We start from the raw sequence: 13257 nt of genomic DNA, 5'->3' as shown, positions 1-13257 counted from the left end.
GCTTCCAGGACGTAATTCTTCTGTGCAGCAATGAGGATAATCCTCAAGTTACGGACCCAGTCCGTGTAATTGCTACCATCATCTTTCAACTTTGCTTTCTCAAGGAACGCATTAAAATTCAACGGAACAACAGCACGAGCCATCTATCTACAATCAACATAAACAAGCAAGATACTATCGGGTACTAAGTTCATGATAAGTTTAAGTTCAATTAATCAAATTACTTAAGAACTCCCACTTAGATAGACATCCCTCTAATCTTCTAAGTGATTACGTGATCCAAATCAACTAAACCATAACCGATCATCACGTGAGATGGAGTAGTTTTCAATGGTGAACATCGTTATGTTGATCATATCTACTATATGATTCACGCTCGACCTTTCGGTCTCCGTGTTCCGAGGCCATATCTGCATATGCTAGGCTCGTCAAGTTTAACCTGAGTATTCTGCGTGTGCAAAACTGGCTTGCACCCGTTGTAGATGGACGTAGAGCTTATCACACCCGATCATCACGTGGTGTCTGGGCACGATGAACTTTGGCAACGGTGCATACTCAGGGAGGACACATCTTGATAATTTAGTGAGAGATCATCTTATAATGCTACCGTCAATCAAAGCAAGATAAGATGCATAAAAGGATAAACATCACATGCAATCAATATAAGTGATATGATATGGCCATCATCATCTTGTGCTTGTGATCTCCATCTCCGAAGCACCGTCATGATCACCATCGTCACCGGCGCGACACCTTGATCTCCATCGTAGCATCGTTGTCGTCTCGCCAATCTTATGCTTCCACGACTATCACTACCGTTTAGTAATAAAGTAAAGCATTACATCGCGATTGCATTGCATACAATAAAGCGACAACCATATGGCTCCTGCCAGTTGCCGATAACTCGGTTACAAAACATGATCATCTCATACAATAAAATTCAGCATCATGCCTTGACCATATCACATCACAACATGCCCTGCAAAAACAAGTTAGACGTCCTCTACTTTGTTGTTGTAAGTTTTACGTGGCTGCTACGGGCTTAAGCAAGAACCAATCTCACCTACGCATCAAAACCACAACGATAGTTTGTCAAATAGACTCTGTTTTAACCTTCGCAAGGACCGGGCGTAGCCATACTTGGTTCAACTAAAGTTGGAGAGACAGTCGCCCGCAAGCCACCTGTGTGCAAAGCATGTTGGGGGAACCGGTCTCGCGTAAGCGTACGTGTAAGGTTGGTCCGGGTCGTCTCGTCCAACAATGGCGCCGAACCAAAGTATGACATGCTGGTAGGCAGTATGACTTATATCGCCCACAACTCACTTGTGTTCTACTCGTGCATATAACATCAACATAAATAACCTAGGCTCGGATGCCACTGTTGGGTTTCATAGTAATTTCAAAAAATTTCCTACGCACACGCAAGATCATGTGATGCATAGCAACAAGAGGGGAGAGTGTTGTCTACGTACCCAACGCAGACCGACTGCGGAAGCGCTGACACGACATAGAGGAAGTAGTCGTACATCTTCACGATCCAACCGATCAAGCACCGAAACTACGACACCTCCGAGTTCGAGCACATGTTCAGCTCGATGACGATCCCCGGACTCCGATCCAGCAAAGTGTCAGGGAAGAGTTCCGTCAGCACGACGGCGTGGTGACGATCTTGATGCACTACATCAGCAGGGCTTCGCCTAAACTCCGCTACAGTATTATCGAGGACTATGGTGGCTGGGGGCACCGCACACGGCTAAGGAATAGATCACGTCGATCAACTTGTGTGTTTCTGGGGTGCCTCTGCCTCAGTATATAAAGGAGCCAAGGGGGAGGGGGGCGCCGGCCAGGAGGAGGGCGCAGGAGGAGTCCTACTCCTTCCGGGAGTAGGACTCCCCCCCCCAATCCTAGTTGGACTAGGATTCCCCGAGGGGGAAAGAGGGAGAGGGGGGCCGGCCACCTTCTCCTAGTCCTAATAGGACTAGGGGAGGGGGGAGGTGCGCAGCCACCTTGGGCTGCTCCTTTCTCCTTTCCACTAAAGCCCATTAAGGCCGATATGGCTCCCGGGGGGTTCCGGTAACCTCCCGGTACTCCGGTAAAATCCCGATTTCACCCGGAACACTTCTGATATCCAAACATAGGCTTCCAATATATCAATCTTTACGTCTCGACCATTTCGAGACTCCTCGTCATGTCCATGATCACATCCGGGACTCCGAACAACCTTCGGTACATCAAAATGCATAAACTCATAATATAACTGTCATCATAACCTTAAGCGTGCGGACCCTACGGGTTCGAGAACAATGTAGACATGACCGAGACACGTCTCCGGTCAATAACCAATAGCGGGACCTGGATGCCCATATTGGCTCCTACATATTCTATGAAGATCTTTATCGGTCAGACCGCATAACAACATACGTTGTTCCCTTTGTCATTGGTATGTTACTTGCCCGAGATTCGATCGTCGGTATCCAATACCTAGTTCAATCTCATTACCGGCAAGTCTCTTTACTCGTTCCGTAATACATCATCTCACAACTAACATCTTAGTTACAATGCTTGCAAGGCTTATGTGATGTGTATTACCGAGAGGTCCCCAGAGATACCTCTCCGACAATCGGAGTGACAAAACCTAATCTCGAAATACGCCAACCCAACATGTACCATTGGAGACACCTATAGTACTCCTTTATAATCTCCCAGTTACGTTGTGATGTTTGGTAGTACCCAAAGTGTTCCTCCGGTAAACGGAGTTGCATAATCTCATAGTTATAGGAACATGTATAAGTCATGAAGAAAGCAATAGCAACATACTAAACGATCGGGTGCTAAGCTAATGGAATGGGTCATGTCAATCAGATCATTCAACTAATGATGTCACCTCGTTAATCAAATAACAACTCATTGTTCATGGTTAGGAAGCATAACCATCTTTGATTAACGAGCTAGTCAAGTAGAGGCAAACTAGTGACACTTTGTTTATCTATGTATTCACACATATGTATTATGTTTCCGGTTAATACAATACTAGCATGAATAATAAACATTTATCATGATTATAAGGAAATAAATAATAACTTTATTATTGCCTCTAGGGCATATTTCCTTCACGAGTCCCCGCGGATGTCAGTCGTGTAGTTTAGGCTTCCAAACCTGACCTGATGGCCAGGGGCGTAGCTTTCGATCTGCTCAAGGTGGCCAAGCGGATTGGCCCACAGTGCGAAGCCACTGAAGACGAAGATCTGTCCGGGGAGACAAGTCTCACCCTGGACTGCGTCGTTGTTGATGATCGAAAGAGCCATCGGGCCTAAAAGCGACGACACAGAGGAACTCTCAATGAAAGCACCAATGTCGGTGTAAAAATCGGCGGATCTCGGGTAGGGGGTCCCGAACTGTGCGTCTAGGCCGGATGGTAACAGGAGACAGGGGACACTTTGTTTTACCCAGGTTCGGGCCCTCTTGATGGAGGTAATACCCTACACCTTCTTGATTAATATTGATGATATGGGTAGTACAAGAGTAGATCTACCACGAGATCAAGGAGGCTAAACCCTAGAAGCTAGCCTACGGTATGATTGTTGTGTATGGAGTTGATTGCCTATGGACTACAACCCTCCGGTTTATATAGACACCGGATAGGGTTAGGGTTACACAGAGTCGGTTACAATGGTAGGAGATCTTGAATATCCGCATCGCCAACCTTGCCTTCCACGCCAAGGAAAGTCCCATCCGGACATGGGACGAAGTCTTCAATCTTGTATCTTCATAGTCCAGGTGTCCGGCCGAAGGTATAGTCCGTCTACCCGAACACCCCCTAATCCAGGACTCCCTCAGAGGGTAAATCAGATTTTGGAGGATATGTTGAGAGCTTGTGCTTTGGACTATGGGTCTAGTTGGGATGATAATTTACCTTATGCAGAGTTCTCATATAATAACAGTTACCAGGCTAGTCTGAAGATGGCACCATTTGAGGTATTGTATGGTAGGAAGTGCGGGACACCATTGATGTGGGATGAGGTTGGAGAGCGTCAATTCTTTGGACCAGACTTGATCAGAGATGCTGAGGAGAAGGTCAAGTTGATTCGTGACAGGCTGAAGATAGCACAATCCAGGCATAAGAGTTATGCAGATGCAAAACATAAGGAGGTGACATATGAGGTAGGAGACCGTGCATATCTTAGAGTTTCACCACTTCGTGGAATTAAGAGGTTTGGAATCAAGGGTAAGTTAGCACCACGTTTTGTGGGGCCTTACAAGATCTTGGAGCGTAGAGGAGAGGTAGCTTATCAGCTGGAGTTGCCAGAATCCTTGTCAGGAGTTCATAATGTGTTTCATGTATCTCAGTTGAAGAAGTGCCATGCAGAGATGATGGATGTTCCATTGAGGGACACGGTGCCACATGAGGCAATTCAGTTGGAGAGTGATTTGACATATGAGGAGAAGCCTGTTAAGATTCTGGAGACAGCAGAGAGAGTTACTCGCACCAAGACAATCAAGTTATGCAAGGTTTAGTGGGATCATCATACAGAGGAGGAAGCTACCTGGGAACGAGAGGAAGATCTCAGGCAGGATCACCCACAACTATTTGCTAGCCAGCCCGAATCTATATTTTTATTGGGGGGTAGGTTTGTAACATCCCAATTTTCCTAAATTAGGATGTTATTAGATCATTCATATGCATATCATATTTTTATTGCATTATTTGTCTTTCTGCAATATTCGAATCATTATGCAACAAAAGACAATTTATCTGGAGTGGAGATAACATGACTTCTCCCCTATTTTAAGAAATGTTCATAATGTGCAGAATATTATTTCCAGTTCATCTAGTATGTTCTGGTAATTTTTGCAATCTTAAAAATATTTTATTTGATTGTTTTATTGCTTTGAGTGGCCTATTGCATTAAAATTATTTTACAAAAATTGCATTAGTGTTGGAACTAGTGTTCCTGTAGTTTATAGCTGTAGAGCTATTTTTACTGTGTGTCTAGGTATTTTTATTTAGAATTTATATTGTGTATTTTATTTTATTTTATTTTTTCTGCTATTGTTTTAAAAAAACAGCACAGCACCGCAGTGCTGCAGCCAGCCGGCCCAGTCGCGCACCACGGCCCAGCTAACCGCCAGCCCCGCAGCCCGCTCGCTCGCAGTCGCGAAGCGGTACGCACAGCCGCACCGCATCGCCCGACCCGCACCCGCACCGCTGCGGCCCACCTTCCTCACGAAGCGGTATGCGCCGCCGCATCGCTCGCCCGACCCGCACCGCGCCCCTGCTCGTCTCCTTACCGAGCCGGACTGGAGCGCACCATACACGCGACCGAGGCTGAGCCGGATCGACCCGATGCCCTGGTCCACCCCGAGCACCCTGGAGACGCCACGCGCGAGCTAAACCCTAGGGGAACCCGACCGCAGCCTCCCCTCGTCCTCCTTCGACCACACGAAGCCGCTGGAGCGTTTTGGATCTCGCACCGGAGCTCCTCTGTCCGCCATCTTCGCCGGAGGATTCCACCGCCGTAAGGACACCACCGGCCACACCGTTCACTCCCCTCGACCCTCCTCTCAACGCCGCACCTTCCTGACATTCTTGCTTGGACGAAAACGCAGCAGCGCGAGTGGGACGAGCTCGACCGCCGACGCCGGAGTTGCCACGTTCAGGTCTTCACCACCGCCGGCACAGTCCACCTCGCCGCTGTCCGACACCACCACCGCCACCGCCACTCACCTCTGCACCCGTCCGTCACCTCTCCTTCGCCGGAGACCCACCGGAGGAGCGTCGCCGCCAATGCCCGAGACCGCCGTCGTTTCCTCTGTTTTTCTGGTGAGCACACGCGCCCGGACAATCAAGCACTATCATGTGGCACTTCGCTACAGGACACGCACAGGAGTTGCTGCGGTAACGCGTGAACTGTGCAGCAGATTTCTGTTTTCTTTTGTTTTATTTTCAGATTTCAACTCTAACTTCAACAAGCTATATCTTTTAGTCTATAGCTCTAATTTAGGTAATTCTTTTTCCTATGATCTCACAAAAATCAGCACATTATCATAGTACCAACTTTGCACATGTTTGCTCTGTTCAAATTTGAATTCATTTTAATTTGAATTAAACCTTCCGGAGGCCATAACTCTCAAACCGTTTATCGAAATCGAGTGATTCTTTTTGCGTTGTGACCGTAGTGCATTTTATGTGCTGTTAAGCTACTGTTGTTGAGTTTTTAAAATGTTTTCTTGCTGTTGGTTTTGTTTTGGTTCTTTTCGTGTTCCGGTGATTGATTTGTTGAATTGTGTGAAACGTGTAGATTGTCCGGAGTGCGACGCGAGCTATTGTCAGGAGTGTGACTTTCTGAACCAGAACCAAGGCAAGTTTCATGTTGATCATCCTTTACCTATTGTTTTCTATGCATGTAGTTATATCACACTATGAATATATGCATGTATAGGAATACTATATTATTTTTGCTATGCTGATGAGCTATCTTCCTGTCTTTGCAAATCGTGGTAGTGGTAGGTTGCTGTGCTTTGTAGACGGGGGTGGTTCGTGTATTCATTGAGTTTATGTGAGGATTATATATATTTAACAAATTGAGTAGTAACTCAGGATTTAACTCACCTCTGGGTGGAAGTGGTATTGCTTGGTGTTGAGGGAAGGCATCATGGGGTCTTGCACCTTTTCTAAGGCCATGCGCTCATGAGAGTGCACCCTAAGTGGAATGCCGCCCAAGTTCAAAAAGATCAGACAGACTTAGTGACTAGTAGCTTCCATGTGCGGCCACTGGCTATATGGGCTCTAGCTTAGTTGATCAGTTGTTGGAACCCTTGCCCAGACAGTGTCGACAGATGTAGCATATGTAGGTGGGATGTGGTCATTAGGTGGTTAAGGGAACCTCTTCTGAAAGACTTCGTCTCAATCTTCGGATTGGGTCTAGTGGGTGAAGCGTACAAAACTCTGTAGAGTATTAAAACTAATCATGATTAGTCGTGCCCCCGGTTATGGGTAAAATTTGAGCCACTATGCCATTACAGTTGTTGGATGATCTTGACAGATGTGACACTTATAAATTTGTTGGGCAACTTAATAAAAGGGTAGGTTGGAGTTGATTTTGCCAACTCAACCTTGTGCATTTAATTGTAGTAATAAAAGAACTAAATAAAAATTTGACTATTAGGTAGTTATAAGGACAAAATCAGCTTTCCGCAAAATAAACCCTCAAGCCTTCCTTTGTTGTACTATGCATATACATGTAGGTCTGCTTTATTATTACTCCTGTGTAACTTGCCAATACATTCCAAGTATTGACCTATATGGCTGCAACGTCTCATGTTGCAGGATATTCTGACGAAGAGTAAGGTACCGTTAGGGTCGCGAGTCTGCACTCAGCATCGCCAGTGGGTTATGATGGGACTCATTTTTATTTTCTGCTACTTTCCGCTGTTTGATTGAATAAAGCTAGCCAAGTGCTATGCAGATTGTTTTATTTTATATATTCTGGATCATACGATGTAATAAATGATGCAGTTGCTATTCTGGTATTCATCTATACTATGTGTGCTAGCGAGTTCGATCCAGGGACTAGCACGGTAAGCACAGAGACTCAAATCCTTCGAGGTTTGGTCGTTACACCAACACGCTAAGAATGGAATTATCGCCCGTTAAGTACCAAGCAACACAGTTCCTAGGGGTATTGATTTCACACATCACGATTCACTTGTCGGCATTCCGGTTAAAATAACACGGAAACCGAGGAATGAACAATGATGGCAAGCAATATCACTGCGTCAAGAATTCACAAGGGGTGGTGCAATTCTCATGACATTCTTGACATAAGACGGTAATACTTTAGGGTAGAACAGAATCAAAGGCTGGGTTGGCATTTGATTTGCGGATTACAACTGCTTTGACCCAATCCTGGAGATGGATAAGGTACTGGAGTTTGTTTCTCCTAGTCATTCCGGAATAGAATGGCTTGACAGACCACAAGAATATGATATATCGATGAGCATGAGTGCATGACATGCTCTTTACTATCAAATGATGGACGGAGATTAGGATACAACTAGAGAGAGGGGCATCTCAAAGGAACATATATCTTTCTGAGTTGTGGATGCATAGATTAGTATGTCGAGCAAAGGTCAACATTTCTTCCGGATAACCCATGCAGAAAGGTAGAACTGGCAGATTCACAATGTAAAATGGAGAACTCATCAAGAGCACTCTGGTTGTGATCTTTTGGTTCAAAAGAACTTCTGCCATAAGCAGTTCTTGGTATTTGGAAGAAGGAAATACCACAGACCTTGAGGACTAATGCAAAGGTTACTAAAACCTAAACGAACGAGCAAACACTATCAACATGAAGTAAGTAGGGTGAATCTCGGGTTCAAAACCCAGAAATAGAAGTCCTACTAACTAAATGGCATCACGGGATGCTTTCGAGGATGGTGGCCAGAATGATCACACTGGGAACACAAAACATGGCTAGATTACAAGGTAATCTTCTAAGACACCTAGGGCCGTAATAATAACTCCAACATATATGTTGAGGCAGTAAATTACCTCAACGCACCGGTTAGTGTGGTTAGACTGGCCCAAAAAGACATCGAACATAGGAGAAAGGGATTTGCAAATGCATCAGATTGTTTAGAAACCTGGGATGACTCGGACAGCATAACGCATGTAAATGCTCAAAAAGATTTGAGACATCCTGCAAAATGGTGGCATAACCACTTAACATCGCAATATCAAGGTTCTGAGATCAACTGTCAACACACAGAAGAGTAGGAACTGAACTAAGACTTTAATCCATCAATCCTATAAGTCTATGGATTAGTAACACGTCATCCTGGTAGATAGATGAGAAGGCCTAGTTCTTAATCCCCTTAGAAGAGAAGAGGTTGACTCAGATCAGAAGGCATAAGGTGAAGGAGTAAAAAGAGCCTTACGTTCCCTCCCACAATCAATTCCCCAACATATAACTAAAGCATTTCTAGACATGACTTCGACTAGTTTGGCTTGGTAATCCTACAGTCAGTCAGGCTCTGATACCAAAGCTGTCAGGACCCCGATTCTAAGTCACACTGATCTAGCCTGTAAAACCTCATATCACTTTGCGTCCTCACGCACGGTATCCGCACGGGTGTCGCCTTACCATGGCTTGGGACCGTTTGCGCCTTTTGGCTCACGTATATGATAGTGTCGCTAGCATCCATATGACAGAGAACCCGGGCTGACATGACTAATTGTGAACCCAAAGTGGCACTAACTTACGGGGACAGTCATACATGAATCAACATCGAGCATGTCAGTCAGCAGCGTGTGAATCCGGGTTGTAGCAACTGGGCTAAGAAGACTCCGGGAACCCCAATAGTAGCAGGCTAACAGGACTCCGAATGTCATCGCGTGACATTTCCCCGAAGGGACAGATACAGGAACAAAGTGAATCACATGTCGGCCAGTCTAAGTGTTCCGGAGCAGTAGTGATGGGCTAGCAGGACTCCGGTGAACCGGGCTGTAGCGGACTACTATGGCTCATGGAAGCACAAGACTACATGTCCCCATAAGAGAGGCCACTGAGGATGAACACCTAGGCTGTCAGATCCCACACATACCAAGCATTTCAATCATACACACAATATGCTCGATATGTGTAAATACAACATGGCATCACAACATAACTCTATGACTCAAGTATTTATTCATTAGGATCCGAAGAGCCAGATAATACAAACATGGGTCTCATGACCCAACATTCAGAGCATACAAGTCAAAGCACATGCCGAAGCTTAACATGTCTGAGTACAGACTTCTACAAATGAAAAAGGCTGAGACGCCTGACTATCTACCAGATCCTGCCGAGGGCACAAGATCGTAACTGAGGTATCAAGCTAAACGTCGAAGTCCACACGGAACTACTAGCGAGACTGATGTCTCTACAAAACATAAAATAAGCAAACGTGAGTACAAATGTACCCAGCAACACTTACATCAGAACTAACTACATATGCATTGGTAGCAACAAAGGGGGTGGTGGAGTTTAACTGCAGCAAGCCAGCTTTGACTCAGTGGCTAACCTGAACTACTACTGCAAATAACTCTTTGAGGTGGCGCACACGAGTCCACATATTCACCATATCAATACACCACTATGGATCCGCTCCCATCTCCCTATGAGAACGCCATCCATAGCACTCACGCTTATCTTACGCATTTTAGAGTATCCACTTTCACTTGTCTATGAACGATGCAAGAAGTCCAAGTTTCCATATCCGAGGAATCCAGCTATTCGAATAGATAATGATAACCCTGCAGGGGTGTACTTCTTCACACACGCTCTCGCCACTTACCGGCATGTACACGTCGTGTACCTCGGCAACCTTCAAGCGGAAGCCTGGCGAGGGAGTCGGCCACGACCTGAGCAACCACACAAGTCGCTCGTCCAGGTTTATCGCCTATTCGGGTTCAATCCACAAGGAGATCCCGCCGGGGTGTCGCTCACGGCCCCAAATGATGTGTGCAGGGTTCCCAAGCCCACCATCTGGGTGCCACTTGGTACACCGTGCCACTGTGCCTAGTCTGTCCCAAGCCCACCTGTACCGGGTGCCACTTGGTAGACTACTAACACTACCTACAAACACCAGAAACTAGTTGCAACTCCTGGACAGAGATCGAGTTGATTAATAAGTCGAGAGGGGCCGAGTTACCGGAACCCAATGTGTGGTAGTAACTGTTCATGGATCACAAACACAGAACACAGTTCCTGAGAACGGTTGCAATGAGACAACCCACCATGTACTCCTACATGGCCTCTCACCACTACCTTTACCAAATCGTGTTCACACAATTAGCTCTAAACGTTAGGACATGTTCACCATGTTCCAATTCATTCTCGATGAATCAGACTTGACTCAACTCTAAGCAGTAGCAGGCACGACAACAAGCGTGAATGAGTAGGCACATCAGGGCTCAAATAAATCCTACTCATGCTAGTGGGTTTCATCTATTTACTGTGGCAATGACAGGTCATGCAGAGGAAAGGGGTTCAACTACCACAGCATGTAACAGTTGAATCGTTGTTGTCCTAATGCAGTAAAAGAGAGCACGAGCGAGAGAGTGGGATTGTATCGGAATGAACAAGGGGGTTTTGCTTGCCTGACACTTCTGAAGAGGAACACAATTCATCGGTGTCACCGTTCTCGTCGTCGGTACATGTCTACCGAGAGGGAACAAACACCGGCAACTGAGAAAGAACACAATCAATGCAATGCCACAATATGATGCATGATCATTACATGGCAATATGCTGTGATTTGGACTAATGCAACGGGAAGTCATTTTGGTTGAAGTGGAATTCAAAGCTAGATCAAATTCCAACTCCAAATCTATTAGCAAATTTGTCCTATTCATGCTTCATCCTAAACAATGAGGTTAGCTTGCTCAAACATGCATGCAGACAGTACAGATGGATAGATTGGATTTTTCTGGTCAGTTTTCATATATAATTTATCTTATTTGGAGTTATAGATAATTTTTTATGATTTTTAGAAGTTTGGGGCATTTTCTGGAATTTCCTGGATTATTTTTAAACTAGAAAATTATTAACTGCGTCAGCATTGTGCAAGCATGATGTTAGCGAGTCAACTGAAGCTCACCAGTTCTAACCTGACGAGTGGGTCCTAGTGGTCAGCGACTCAATGGCTAATCTAAATTAAAATTAAGCTAAACTAATTAGTAAGGGGGTTGGCCCCACAGGTTAGTGTCTCAACTTCTTAATAGGGTAATTAGCACTAATATTTTGCCTAACCTAAAATTACACTTGGGTGGGGCCCACGGATCATTGGCATAGAGGAGGTCAAACTCGGTGGGTTTGGGTCAAACCCACAGGCGGTTAGCCGCCGGTGACCAAAGGCCAGGGCGGAGGGCTCCAGGAACCGCCGTCCGGCGACGGTTTGGCGCGCGGGAGGCACCGGGGAGTAGCTCATGCTCTCGCGCATCTTACGGACCGAGCAGGAGATCACGGGGTGGCCGGAATCCATGCCGGCGACGAGCTTTAGCGGCGCCGCGGTTTTGCTAGTGCGAGCGCGGGGTTGCAGTAGTCCTCGGAGCTAACTGAGGGTCTCATAGACCTCCTAGGAGTTCCAGGAGCTCGTTTGTGTGCGCGGTTCGGTCAGCGGAGGCTGTAGCAATGACGGCTACGCGGTGGGGCGGCGAGCGCTCGGACATGGTGGCAACGCTGGCTAGGGGGCGCGCTAGAGTGAGGCGGAAGGGGGGATAGACAGAGGAGCTCACGTCGGGGCTGTCAAATGCGACGGCGAGGCCGGGGAGTCCCTCACGGCAACGAAATCAACGGCGGCATCTGGCGGCTGAAGGTGGGAGACAATGGCGAACTCGACATTGCAGCGCTTCCCTGTTCGTCTCTGCTGATGAGGCGAATCGGAGGAGCTCGACAGAGTCGAGGGACACAGTAGTTGGGCGAGTGGACGATGGGGAGCGCGCTGGCAGCGAACGGCGGTGAGGCGGGGCTCTCGGTTCTCTTGGGGACGGGCGCTAGGGAGAGGGAGGCGTCCAGAGGAGAGAGGGGAGAGGGAGAGAGAGCTCTGGGCATCAACCTGGCAAGGGGAAAGGGATGGGGGCGCGGGGGACAGCGCGAAGCAGGAGGTGGCGTCAACGCGCGCGCGTCCAGCACGCAGCTGCTTCGGTCGGCGGGGGTTGAAGATGACTAGCAAGCTACTGGTGGGCTGGGCCAGCCAGCTGGGCCGGCCAGGTAAGTGGCCGGGCTTCTCTCTGTCCTTTTCTATTTTTCTTTCTGTTTTGTTTTTTTTGTATTTTACCAGTGTTTTCAAATTCAAAACAGAATCCTAACAGTGCCGATAAACCTTTGAATATTTTTATGTTGCTAACGGGATTGTTCCCGATGCACATAAAATATTTCAAAGTTATTTGAATATATAGTCTATATATTAAGAATATAGATCCAAATTCAAATACAGTATGATTTAAATTCAATGTCCCAAAATATTCCATAAAATTGTTCCAGAATTTTGGATTGATGTATAGCTCTTTCCAAAATTACCAAAACTATTTTTAGGGCATTTTGGCTTCACTGAATGCATTTTCAGGTTTCTTGCCCTTTATTTAAAATTTTGAGGCTTCCACTTTCCTCAATTCAAGTTTCATATGAATTTAAACATGATGACATGAAGATCAAGCAAAGACTACAGGGGCTGAGCTAGGGCTATGACAACTCACCCCCACTAAACAAGAAT

The sequence above is a fragment of the Triticum dicoccoides genome, chromosome 6A (genome assembly GCF_002162155.2).
Source record: "Triticum dicoccoides isolate Atlit2015 ecotype Zavitan chromosome 6A, WEW_v2.0, whole genome shotgun sequence".
Lineage (NCBI taxonomy): Eukaryota > Viridiplantae > Streptophyta > Magnoliopsida > Poales > Poaceae > Triticum > Triticum dicoccoides.
Note: the sequence above shows the minus strand (reverse complement) of the source record.